Here is a 13,813-nt window from a genome sequence, read left to right on the forward strand (position 1 = left end):
CCGCAGGTGATGAGTGCAGGTATGTAATGTACGAATAGAAAGGCATTACATATCTGCAGTCGTTGGTGTTCTATTAGTCGAGGTATTTTTACCGTTAGTGTACGTTTAGCTATTTGTTTCTGTAGGATTTAGTATAGGTTAGCGATTTGTCTGTCAGGTGATTAGTTCGAGGGTCTGCAGATTAGATTTTTCTGTAGAAGGTCTAAAAAACATAAAACCAAGAAAAAAAATAAAAAATAAAAAAAAGATAAAATAAAAATTATTATATATATATATATATATATATATATATATATATATATATATATATATATATATATGTACGTGTGCATGAAAGTGTGTCTGTATATATGCAGAGAAGTGTGTATGTGTGTGTGTGTGTGTGTGTGTGTATATATATATATATATATATATATATATATATATATATATATATATATATATATATGGCTTTAATGACCAAGGGCTTTGGCCTCAATGGGTGATAGGCCAAAAAAAGAAAAAAAGACACTTCTCATGGTCTCAGTCGTCACCTGATATTGAAACTGGTGGGTGCAACGCCACCGGCACCTTGAAAATTGGCTTTTATAACAAGCAACAGTACTGTCTACGACTAATTGTGAGTATAAATTATTGGAAATAACTTTCTATTGTAATAGTGTATGTAAATATATATTTATTTTTCGTTTTTGTAATTTCATTGAGTTGAGAGGATTACGGGACAATATATAGAAGTTGCCATAACTGGTTTCTAATGACCAAAATACATTTTCCTGATGTTTTTTTATGATACTATCAATGCTTTAATGTATCTAATAATTGTTTTTGGTGCTGATGAGTTAGGTTTACCTTAGATTAGGTCAGGCTGGGTAAGGTGAGGTTAGGTGGGATGCTACATCGTAATTAGCATTAAAAATTCTTACCAGTCTCATTAATAACACTGTAAAACACACTCGAAAAATGTACTTTGGAAATTAAAAAACAATTATGGCAAGGATTACGAATGTTAAACTGTTATACTATAAAGCCTGCCGACAATTCTCTTACAGTATACCTATGGCAGGCCCTAGGTTTTTGGGGCCCCTTATATTTAAATGTTGGAGGGGGGCTCCGCAAAGAACCTATCCCCCCTGGCCCCCAGATCTCTAGGTACGCCCCTAAACATAATCCATTACCAAAAAGAACAGCATACGCGAAAGAACTCCTCCTTGAATCACTCCTGACGTAACTTCAAATGGATCACTCAAAAAACCACCCACCATTACCTGACAAAAAGTACCTTCATGCAGGCTTCTAATAATATTTATAAACTTTTCTGGTATACCATAGAATCTCAGAATTTTCAAGATAGCTCCACGTGAAATACTATTGAACGCATTTGCAAAATCCACAAAACACATACTAAGTGGCATTTTCTTCTCATTAGCTTGTTGCATTAGATGTCTTTCAATAAAAATCTGATCATTACAACCTCGACCCTTTCTAAATCCCGCTTGTTCTTCTCTTAAAATTTTATCAACTACTGGTTGTATTCTGTTCAACAAGATTTTGGAAAAGACTTTTGCAGCTACAGGTGTCAATGTTATCCCTCTCCAATTTCCCCACACACTTAAATCTCCCTTTTTTTTATTTTTTTATAATCACTCCATTTTTCCACTCTTCTGGAATTCCACCATTATCCCAAACCACATTGAAAAGTTTCAAAAACGCCTTCATCAACTCATCATTTTCCACCTTAAGCATTTCAGGAAATATTATATCCTCTCTTGGGGCCTTAAAATTCTTTATAGATTTTGCTACCTCTTCCAAGGTTATATCCCCTGTTTCTATCTGCTAATCCCTCTCGGCTGGCAAAATGTCCTCTTCAGCTGGGATTGGTCTATTTAAAACAGATTCAAAATACTCTTTCCACCTTCCTTTTATATCCAAATCTTTTGTCATCATGTTACCATTTCTATTTCGTACAGGTATTTCCTTCCTTCTCTTTTCAGTCACAGTTAACTCCTTTGTAGCTTGATTCGCTGCTCTTGTGCTCTGACCGTCATTTTGACTTACTTCCTATCTCTGTTGCCTTTTCATCCTCCTCTTATCATGTCTAACGAGTCTTTTTACTTCAGAATGTAAACTCCAGTATATTGCTGTCAGTACTTCAACACCAAAACCAAAAAGCTGGTTAAATCGAGTCTGGCTGGTGGCACCAGACCTCTGAAATCTTCAAGGTTACAAACAGAGGAGAGTGGCAGGGAGCCTGTTAAGACTCACTCGCCTCCTGTGCTCCTAAATCATTGTTGTAAGCGTAGCGGAGAAATGTCTGAAGTTAGCGAGATAGAACATTATATTCCATTTTACTTCGGTTGCTTGCAATGACTTCTCAATGCTGTAGGACGTAGGTCTACGGCACCGGCGTTTCTTAAAGGGACGTACAGTAGATCTACTTTGCTAGTGTGATACGGGTAAACTCTCTACCAGACAACCTGAAAGGAGCAAGGGGGTTGTTGCTGTCAGGATTTCTTTGTATAATACCAGTAAGTAATACCCACACAAGATGACACCACCACACAGGGTAATACCACACCAGTCAGTAATACCCGCACCACACCACACCACACAGGATAATGAGACATAGTATTTCACTCTGAACAATACATTTGGCGAAAGAGAGAGAGAGAGAGAGAGAGAGAGAGAGAGAGAGAGAGAGAGAGAGAGAGAGAGAGAGAGAGCGAAAGAGAGAAGCATTATCTTTTTTTTTTTACCTTTTCTTATAATCCATATCTCATCCAAGTGATTTTATTAAGAGTCAGAGGGAATTTTGGAACTGGGGGGGTGGAGATATATAGCCCTCATTAACCCCTTCAAATTGCTAGTCACGAAGAAGTGCTATGGAAAGGTTGTAGAGCCGTACCACTGTCTTATTCCGCCGCTGAGCTACGTGAAAAAAAACTGCAAAAGGAGGAAAACCTGGGCCAAGCTAAGGTGAAAGGACTATAAACGTCATTTTTTTTTTTGATGGCTTATTGTTATTGTTTTTGTTGTTTGTTTCCTGTTTTTTTTCACTTAATTGTTTTTGTAGTTGTTGTGGTGGCACTGTTGTTCTTGTTCTTTGTTCTTGTTTACTTGTCATTCTTGTTGTTCTGTTATTGTTGTTTTTGTTGGTGTTCTTGTCGTTCTTGTTGAGGATAATGGAGCCGAGTTCTTGCTTACGACTGCCATACTGCGCGACGACCACTGGGGGCTTCACGACGACCTTTACCACTACTCACACTGCCGATGCTGGGGTCACCTCGAGTCGTACTTATCATCTTCGTTGTCGTTGTGGTCGTGGTGGGCTCCCCGGACGACCTCTTCCTCCTGAAGGTGCACAGGTCGCAGTAACAGTAGCCTTCTGGCCCTGTCCTGCAGCAGGGATCGGACTCACATAAGGGCTTGCTCTCACCTGTTGTGGGTTAGGATAATAGTGATAGTAATAGTAGTAATAGTAGTGGTAATCCTAATAATAATGGCAGTAGTGATAATAATAAATTTAGTGATAATGATAAAGGTAGTAGTAATAATAATAACAGAAGTGGTGATGATAATTCTGGTAGTGATAATAATAGTTGTAGTGATAATAATAGTAGTAGTGATAAAAATAGTAGTACTGATAGAAGCAGTCATTATAATAATAGTTGTAAGGATAACAATAGTAGTAGTGACGATAATAATAACAGTAGTAGTGATAATAATGATAGTAGTGATGATAATAATAGTAGTGATAATAATTATAGTAGTAGTGATGATAATAATTGCAGTGGTGATAATAATAATAGTGATGAAAAAAAGTGGTACCGGTTGTGATAATGATAGTAGTAGTAGTGATGATAATAGTATTAGTGATACTGACAATGACATTAATAATGATAATAGTAATAATAATAACAGTAGTGAGTGATAATAATAATGATAACATTAGTAGAAGTAGTAATAACAATAATGATGATAACAGCAATAATCACAACTCTTTACCAAAGACGTATCCCCATCATGCGGTAAAGGATATATAAATATGCACTAAGAGTTATAACAGTTTCATATATATATATATATATATATATATATATATATATATATATATATATATATATATATATATATATATATATATAGGGGTATCAACTAGGACTCGTATACTATCTTTATCCGTCATCGCCCCGAAGGGGCTCGGAAATTGGTAGGCTATTTTCACTTGGTCTGTTTGTTTGTGTCCGTTTGTCTGTTAGAAACTTTACGTGAACACTAGTGGTTCAATTTTGACTATAATTACTGAGATGATGGACAACGATCTTCTGAACACCTGATTAAATTTTGGGCCAAATTGGGCAAAGGCCCAGGCTGTAGGCCCTAAAAAATGAAAAAAAAAAATCGCCATAACTCATTTCAAATTCGTCACATCGACATGAAACCAAAACCTAAAGATGCATCTTTCAAATTTGCATCCTATAACATGCTTCATTACATTAAGGGGTCACTCCCCAGTTAGCGGTAAGAGGGTCAATATCCGGTGGATAGGCCTAAAATTTCAAATGGGCTAAAAATCGTCAATTTTCACCCGATTTACTCCAAATTTTATGTGATGTCTTTGACTAGATATCCTGTTGTGTTTATTCGACAGCACTAAAATGACTGCCTGGCACGGGTTTGCTGTGCCTTGGCACCGCTTCTTGTTTAAGACATTAAGATGATCCAGCAAGTAGTTTCCAAGACACAGTTATTTATAGATTAGTTTCCTTGTACGGATATAGCTAGTAAAATACAATGTGGCAATTTCATATACAGGGACAAATACCAGGGTTTATACTCTTTCTGTAAGATATGACGAGAATCCAGCAAGAAGTGTCCAAAATATATCACTAGAAAGCACTCTGAGAGAGTATACCTCCGCCAATACCATTGCCATTAAAAAAGATCCGGATCCGTATTAGTGGATATAGGATCCGGATCCGCTCCTATATTTAATCAGTTCGTTTTTTGGTTCATGACCCATCTTTCCATAAAATTTCACTGAAATTCATTGCAAACTTTTTGGAGATATTGTGTAGGATACTCCGGATCCGGATCTGCCTCAAAATTTAATCATTCTTCCTTGGCCCATGGCCCACCCTTCCACAAGATTTCACCAAAATCCGCTCATAAATTTTTGAGTAATCCTGCTAACAGACAGACAGACAAACCAACCAACCAACCAACGCGGGGTAAAACATAACCTCCTTGGTGGAGGTAACAAGACAGATTTTTCCTTATATGATCATAGCTCGTGAAGTACAGACAATATGGCAATTTTACCTATACGAGCATCAACTACGACACATACTCTATCTTTCTGTGTGATAGGAAGCCAATCCACCTGGTAGTTTACGAGATACAGGCCCGGACGGAAAGACGGACGGACAGGGGCGATTCCTATATCTTCACCATATGAAATAGTGGTGAGGATAATAATAATAATAACAGTAGTAGTAGTAATACTACTACTACTACTACTACTACTATAGTCACTGTGCACAACTCTGAGGTTATCATACCCTGGCAACCTGCCATTCGAAAGTGCGCCCAATTTCGCCCGAATATACTGTATTATATACGAATATTATTATACGCGAACATATACACGAATCACATGCGTCTCATACACGAAATCAGACGCAATGTTAAGGGGTAGGTTGCCAGGGCACGATAATAACAACCTCAGAGTCGCGTGGTGCGACTATACTAGGAAACTGAAAAATAGTGAAACAGTCAAATATAAGAATAATGACACTAAGAAAAAAAGGAAATAAATTGTGTGTGTGTGTGTGTGTGTGTTTGTGTAAATGCATGAAAACAAGCAAAATATTACACAGACCTAATTCTTAATGGCATAGTAGGCTTCGTAACAGTGCTTCTTTAGCAATGTATTATTAATTTATTATTATTATTATTATATTTTTGCATAAAAAATCTTTACACTATTGAGCAGGCCCACCGAAAGGGAGGATCAGCTGGTGCATTGCCCCGGGGCCCGCGGGGTCTTTGGGGTGCCCATGAGTATGTTGGGGAAAAAACTTCAAAACCTCTACAGTACTGTATACAGTTTTCCAGTAATATGGACAAATTGGGCCAAAAGCCGTATTTGACAGGTAGACTGACTATATACTATCCATACGACCATAGGGAGATAGGATAGCCATTACAAAGGCTGCATATAGGCCTGTAGCTCTTCGTGTCCGTGAACGTCACGTGAATGTTTTGGTTACGCCATTTTCGTGTTTTTACAGCCTATTTTTCATTATTTTTATGCATTACCGGTATGATTGTAGCCTGTAGGGTTGTATGGACCTTATGCAGATAGCCATTGTTTCCATTTGAAAATGAGTCTAAGCGCACGTGCATCTTATGTGGGACAGGCTATTAGTAAAGAAACTGGGTTTACGCAGAAGACAATGGCTGTTTTAGCTTTTGATCACAAATGTCCAAATTTTTAAGGGTTATTTTCTTGTAATATTATTTTTTCAAATTATGACTTAGATATTTATTTTTTATCATTTAAATAATTTCTTGAGGTTCTTTTTTTTTTTTTAATGAAAGTAATCAAACGCACACACAGACTATAAATGGGTCACAAAATTTTCAAACTAACTGACGTCATTTTAGAAGGATCAAAGAAATATGACGTCAAAATGTCATCAACATTACAATCAATTCCAGGAATCCAACGATTTTTTGTCATTGCTTTATATGTTTACAAATAATATACAAATATAAATCTTATAATAAAAGCTTCCTGGGTTAATATTTTGTGAGGATCTGTCCGTTCTCCCCTTGGGGCTAAGATGCGAATGAATGTGTTTGAATGGATGAGTAATTGGGGAGTGTGTCGTCCTGTCTCGGCTACCTCCCTTTCCTTGGGGGAAGCAGCCTAGGTATATAGATAGATAGATGTTTTGTAATAAATAATGAAATACATTACAAGAAATAATAACTTTATTATAAATGATAACAGTGAAAGATGCCCAAATATTTTGGTATTATCTTTGGATATCTTAATGTATTGTGTAATCATGTGATGGGAAAGGATGTAGAGTTGTAGGACTAACATTTGCAGAGACTGCACAGTAATTTTTTGCTCGTTCTTCCAGAATAATGCTTGTGAAGTTGACACATCATGAGGGCAAGTCTTTCTACAATTTCCCCCTAAATGATCAATGATAAATGTGATGTGACGTCTTCCAACATGTCTTCCCATAAATCAGGAGCTCAAAAACACAGAGAGAATGAAAAACAAGGGCTGCAGACACTCTTTCAAGTTGGTGTGACAAGGCCAAAGGAATGAGATGAAGCTTATACAAATATAAATGTGGATTTAGAAGAAGAGGCAAATGTGGATCTGAAGCAAAGGACAGATGAAGCAAAATGTGGATTTGGAAAAAAGGGCAGATGAAGTAATTCAACATAATGTGGATCTAGAACAGAAGGTGGATGAGAAAAATGTGGATTTGGGGCATGGAAGGGGTAAGGAAAATGAGGATTTGGAAAAGAGAGTGGAAGTCACTGTTGAAACTGGTAGTGAGGCAATGGGTGCAGCGTCTACAGAAACTAGTGAAGAGAAAGGTGTAGAAAGTAACACTGAACTTGACATTGGACTTCTTGCAACAGTGTCCTTCTCAGTTAGACATTGAAAATTATGTTGTCAGAGGCCACATTGGCTATCGTAAAACATTTCCCAAAGACATAAATAACAAAGTGTTTCCAGAAAGCATCCTAAAATTTCGAAATGTTAACGGAGAGCAACTTGTCCGAGATTGTACTGTTTTCCATGTAGATTATTTTGGAATAATTTATGTTACAACATCAGCACAGCAGCCAAGTCTGCCCTGTCATCAGCTGAAGGATGGTCAGCTACTGGACAATGGCGAAAATTGTATAATCGCATCCCAGAACATGAGAAAAGCAATAGTCATACGGGATGCTATCTAGCTTGGCGTAAATTAAAAAGATGCCTGTCATCTGGCAGAGGTGTTGATAATCTCCTGGAGGCATCAGCTGAGACAGAATCTGTTAAATGGTACAATATTATGAAGAGAATCATTGATGTTATACTATTCCTGGGAGAACGTGGGCTTGCTTTTGGGGGTCGTTCCCAGCGTATTGGTGACACAAGCAATGGAAATTTTCTGGGGCTGATAGAGTTGTTGTCTCACTGGGATCCAGTCTTAAAAGAACATGTGTTACAAGTGAAAGAGTTATAGGAAAAAGGCGAATGGTTGCAAGTACAATACTTTTCCGCTGATTCTCAAAATGAATTAATGACAGAGTGTTCCGATCTTGTAAAACAGTGCATTTTGCAAGAAAGACAGACTGTAAAGTACTTTGCAGTAATAGCTGATGCCACGCCAGATTCATTGCATGTTGAGTAAACAACAATCGTGCTGCGCTATGTAATTCTGAATAAATCTCAGTTTGATACTGTGGAAAGATTCCTCAAATTTGTAGACTGTAGTGACAAAAGAGGAAATGAAATAGCTCAGATGGTTATTGATACATTGCAAGAGCATGGTATTCCACTCTCTGATTGTCGTGCACAGGCCTACGACAATGGGGCAAACATGGCTGGAAAATATAATGGTGCAAAAGCAAAAATACTTGAACAATGTCCAGCAGCTATATTTTCACTATGTGGTTGCCATACTCTCAACTTGTGTGGAACTGACGCTATAGAATGCATCCCTGAAGCTATCACATACTTTGGAACTATGCAAACTGTTTACAACTTGTTTAGCTCTAGCCCACAGTGATGGGAAATATTGTTGAATCGCATTGGCTGGTCTCTTCATGGGATATTGGCACACGGTGCTCTGATCGCGTTGCAAGTGTGAAGCCTTTTGCAGCCCACCTGCCTGGCATCAAATTAACACTGGAAGACCTCTTGGAGCTGAACCTAACTGCCAAAACAAGAACAGAAATTAATCGAGCTTTGTCTTCTGTGACATCCATCATTTGCGTGATAATGTCTGTTGTATGGTACAAAGTCCTAGTTCCAACTGACTTGTGTAATAAAGTTATTCAAACCAGAGATGCGACACAGGATGTTGAAGTGTCAAACATAGAGGGCTTGCTTGTAGAACTGACAGATCTCTAGAATAACTGGAAAGCTATGTGGAATGAAGCAAAGGTAGTTGCTTCATCTGTATCATGGACGTGGTAAAGCAGCTGGAGCTAAACGCAAAAGAAGATTTCATGATGATGGTGATGCCACAGCAGTTACAGATTAATCAGAATAAAATGAAGCGGATGAGTCACCTGATGAAGTATATTTCAGAAAGTCTGTGTTTTATGTATTACTGGATAATGTAATTGGTGGACTGACTGTTAGATTCAAAGCTGCCAAGAATATTTCTGAAAACTTCAGTTTCTTCTGGAAGTACCTAACAGTATGATCAGAGGAGCTGGAGCTGAAATCAAAATCACTGGCAGATAAAGTATCCTGCCAGTATCAGTCACGATATCATGATGGAAATGAGGCAGCTACCAACAATTCATTGCTCAAATTTTGGGCAGAACCAGCTAACCCGATTGAAGCTTTTGAATTGCTTGACAGAGTATGGACTAGAAGGGTTCTTTCCAAATGTATCTGTCAGCCTGCGCATTCTGCTAACAATCCCTGCCACTGCCGCCTCCGCAGAGTGATCATTCAACAAACTAAAGCTGATTAAAAATTTTCTACGAACAACAATGACCCAAGCACGACTTGTGGACTTAGCTAAACTTAGTATTGTGTCTCAGCTTGCAAGATCTCTTGATCTTGATGTTGTGCTTCATAATTTTGCCAAGAGAAAAGCAAGGAAAACACCATTGTTTGTAAAATGAATGAGCCATATAGTTATTCTGTATGAAATCTTTATGTATTGTATTATGATTTTACTTACATTATTATCAATTTAGTGCTTGGTTATTGCTTTTCTTGTATTATTATCAATTTAGTGCTTGGTTATTGCTTTCTTGTATTTTTGTAATGATTACACATACTGTGTGTGTGTCATGTGTATGTCTTATCACTCTAGCGGATGAAACTATTCATGGTAAACAGTTCATCTGAATGTATTTCTAAGTTGCTAAAGCAATAAACAAATTATGTTACATATACATATAGCATATGCCCCCCACCTCTACCTTTACCTGCTGCAGAGGTGGGGGCCCAAAACTAGTTCTGCCCCAGCACATTTCAATTCTCTTGGCGCCCCTGTTATTGAGCGTTATTTATATTGCTTAATACTGAAACAGGTTGCACTAATGCAAGAGCATATCAATGTGCAATGATCAGAAAATGCTGCAGAGGAAAATGTGCAACGTAAATCTCAGTTTAAAATTCCATTTCGACATATGGTACTTTGCATCTATAAGACACAAAAGGATATTGATGTGCGGACAGAATAAATCATTAGTGAAGAGGTATAAGGAAATGTTAAAAGGCACTTAACATCACGAATCTATAAAAAAAAAAAAAAAAAATACCATACCTGAACTCAAAGCAGGAAGAACAGCCAGTAAAATGCAGAGCAGAGCGAAAGAAGCCATGGCGTTCAGTCAACACGCTGTCAGGGTCCACACTGATTTCCCACACCCGCCAGTCGCCAACTCGCCACGCTTGTGGAGGCTGGCTCATCAGCCACAAGTGTGGTAAGGGGGCGGAGCTAGTGACGTCATAATAGCTAGCCAATCAGGACACAGATGGGACTCTCATATACTGCTATATAGAGAATTAGTGTTACTATGTATTCGGTGTTAATAAAAGTATCTGGAATAAAACAGAAATTCCTTTCCTCTATTTTTACAAAGTGTTTAGTCTACTAATAAATCTTAACAAGTCCCTAGGAAAAAAAACAAAAAATCAAAATGTGTTACTACAGAGCCTAATGGGGGTGAAGACACCTCTCTTTATATACACCGAATAATTACCCCCTTACAGTATGTTGAAAATTGTGTATACTATGAAGACGCAGCAGTTTGTGCCCCATTTGGACCCTGTTAACGTATGAGAAGTGAAGTGTGTGTGTGTGTTCTTACCTACCTTACCTAATTGTATCTTTACAGGAATGAGTCAAGCTCGTACTGTCCCGTGTCTTAAACCATATTTATCGTACATATCCTTAAATTTGTGAATTGTTTTGGCACACATTATTTCATTCGGTAGTGCATTCCATTGATCAATTGCTCTGTTTGGGAAACTGAATTTCCTTACGTCTTTATCACCTCTCTTCTTATGCAATTTTTTTGCAGTGTCCTCTTGCTGGTGCTTCTCCATATGTTAAGTAATCATTTATGTCTATTTTCTCCTTCCCTGATATGCACTTATATAGCATTATCATGTCACCTTTTTTCCTTCTCTCCTGTAGTGTTGGTAGATTCAGTTAATTTAGTCTTTCTTCGTAGCTTAGGTCCCTTAAGCTTGGTATCCATCTTGTAGCGGCCCTTTGAACTTTTTCAATCTTGTCTATGTGTTTTTTGAGATGAGGACTCCAGACTACTGATGCATATTCCAGGGTTGGTCTAATGAATGATGTTATTATCCTTCTTAGCATGTCTTCATTTATGTATGTGAATGCTATTCTCATATTTGCAAGCAGTGTATACATGTTCCGTACCTTCTCGCTGATGTGGTCAGCCGGAGATAGTCTGTTATTAATAATCACACCTAGGTCTTTCTCTCTTTCTGATGTGTATAGGGTTTTATTTCTTAACTTATAATCCCAATCAGGTCTTTTTCCACTTTTACCAAACTTGATTACATGACACTTGTCCACATTGAATTCCATTTGCCATATACTACTCCATTCATGAAGTTTATTTAATTCTTTTTGTAGCTCTTTACAAGAGTCTGTGTTAGTAATTCTCCTTTGTATTTTTGCATCATCTGCAAACATATTCAGATAGCTCTCATTTCCAGTGTTACTGTTTATATCATTTATATACACTAAAAACATGATTTGTGCCAGCACTGAACCCTGTGGTACTCCACTAGTCACTTCTTCCCATGATGAGTAGTTTCCTCTCAGTACTGTTCTCATTTCTCTTTTTATGAGAAAGTCTTGCATCCAACAAAACAGTTTGCCTTGAATTCCTCCTTGATGGTACAGTTTCCATAAAAGTCTTTGGTGTGGTACTGTGTCAAAAGCTTTCTTGAAATCTAAATAGATACTGTCCACCCATTCTTCCCTTTCCTGTATTGTGTTTGTTACTCTGTCATAGTAGCTCAACAGATTAGTAACACATGATTTTCCTTTTCTGAAGCCAAACTGTCTTTCTGTTATCATACTGTGTTCTTCTAGATGATTTACCCAAGCTTTTCCTATAAGCTTTTCTAATACCTTGCTTACAACACTGGTCAGTGATACTGGTCGGTAGTTGAGTGGATTTTGTCTATTTCTTTTCTTGAATAAAGGGACAATATTTGTTTTTTTTTCCAAATATCAGGTAGTTTACCTTGACTCAAGGATTTCTTGAAAATTCAAAATAATGGTTTACTTGCACCGCCTTTCGTCATATCATCACCCCACACACTACCTCACATGCTGCACAGATTTCCTCTGTGAATGAATATCTTCCACACACCTTCCACGTCCGCCATCTGTGTGTGTGTGTGTGTGACTTAATGTGATAGTGTGTTGTGTGAAGATTTGAGGGATGTTATGAAAGTGTGTGTGTGTGTGTGTGTGTGTGTGTGTGTGTGTGTGTGTGGATTATTGATTGTTTTGGATTTCGAGGTGACGATGAATGAAGAAAATAAGAATAAGTGAAAGATGATTTCTGGACAAAATTATGTGAAAGCGTGCATGGAAAATTTGAAAGGAATGAGAGAGTGTTTTTTATTAGAGATATCAATGAAAATTAGGGAATGTGAAGGTGGATGGAGTAGTTGGTGAGTGGGGTGTGCCGGCAGATGAGGATGAGAATGGCAGTGCTCAAATAGACATTTGTGCCGAGGGGGTTGGTGGTAGTCAATTTCCTCTTCAGGCACAAACTGATCCACAGGTATACATCGTGAGTAATGAGAAAGATGGGTGGTGAACTGAATCAACGGAAGCGAAAGAATGATTATATGTGTGTGGATGGGATAATGAGAAGGCATGTAATGGATGCAAGAGCATATAGAGGTTGGGGGTGTGGAATTTCTGACCACTACTTGGGGGTGGTGAAAGTCAAGGTTGAAATGAAGTGAAGGAATAGAAGAAGGGAAGGCCAGGAGGAAGTAGTTCTTACAAGGAGGGTGGAAAGGATACAAGAGGATGGAGAAAAGGCAGAATAAAAGAAAGAAGTGGAGGAGTGATTGGGTAAATATGATTTGGAGCAGATGGCGGACGTTGAAGGTGTGTGGAAGATATTCATTCACAGAGGAAATCTGTGCAGCATGTGAGGTAGTGTGTGGGGTGATGATATGACGAAAGGCGGTGCAAGGAACAGCATGGTGGAATGAAGAGGTGAGACAGGCTGTGACAAAAAAAGAAAAAAAAAAAAGCATGTGGTGAGTGAATGAGAATCAGGAGTGTGGAAGAAGCTGAGAGACATAAGAAAGACTTATACGTAGAGAGGATGAGAGAGGTGAAAAGATTAGTAAAAGAGAGTAATAAGAGCGTGGATGAGGGATTTGGAAGGAATTTGAGAATAAAGTGGAGGGAATCTAAGAATATGTTTTGGAAATAGGTAAAGAGATTTAGACAGGGTGTTTAAGTTTGCGGTGAGTGAAAGATGAAAATGGTAGATTACTAGTGGAGAATTAAGAAGAAGTGAGCAGATGGAGAGAACA

At 37.9% G+C, this 13,813-nt stretch overlaps 1 long non-coding RNA gene across 1 annotated transcript; it reads right to left on the reverse strand.

Annotated features, from left to right (window-relative positions):
• Window positions 1–2,639: 2,639 nt before the first annotated feature.
• LOC145407672 (uncharacterized) lies at window positions 2,640–10,654 on the reverse strand. Its single transcript, XR_013898783.1, has 2 exons — window positions 10,530–10,654; window positions 2,640–3,433 (listed from the first exon to the last, which is right to left on the reverse strand). It is a non-coding gene; the product is annotated as an uncharacterized LOC145407672 (long non-coding RNA).
• Window positions 10,655–13,813: the final 3,159 nt, after the last annotated feature.

The sequence above is a fragment of the Coenobita brevimanus genome, chromosome 74 (assembly GCF_032717465.1).
Source record: "Coenobita brevimanus isolate Jiangsu-jjx chromosome 74, ASM3271746v2, whole genome shotgun sequence".
NCBI classification, from domain to species: Eukaryota; Metazoa; Arthropoda; class Malacostraca; order Decapoda; family Coenobitidae; genus Coenobita; species Coenobita brevimanus.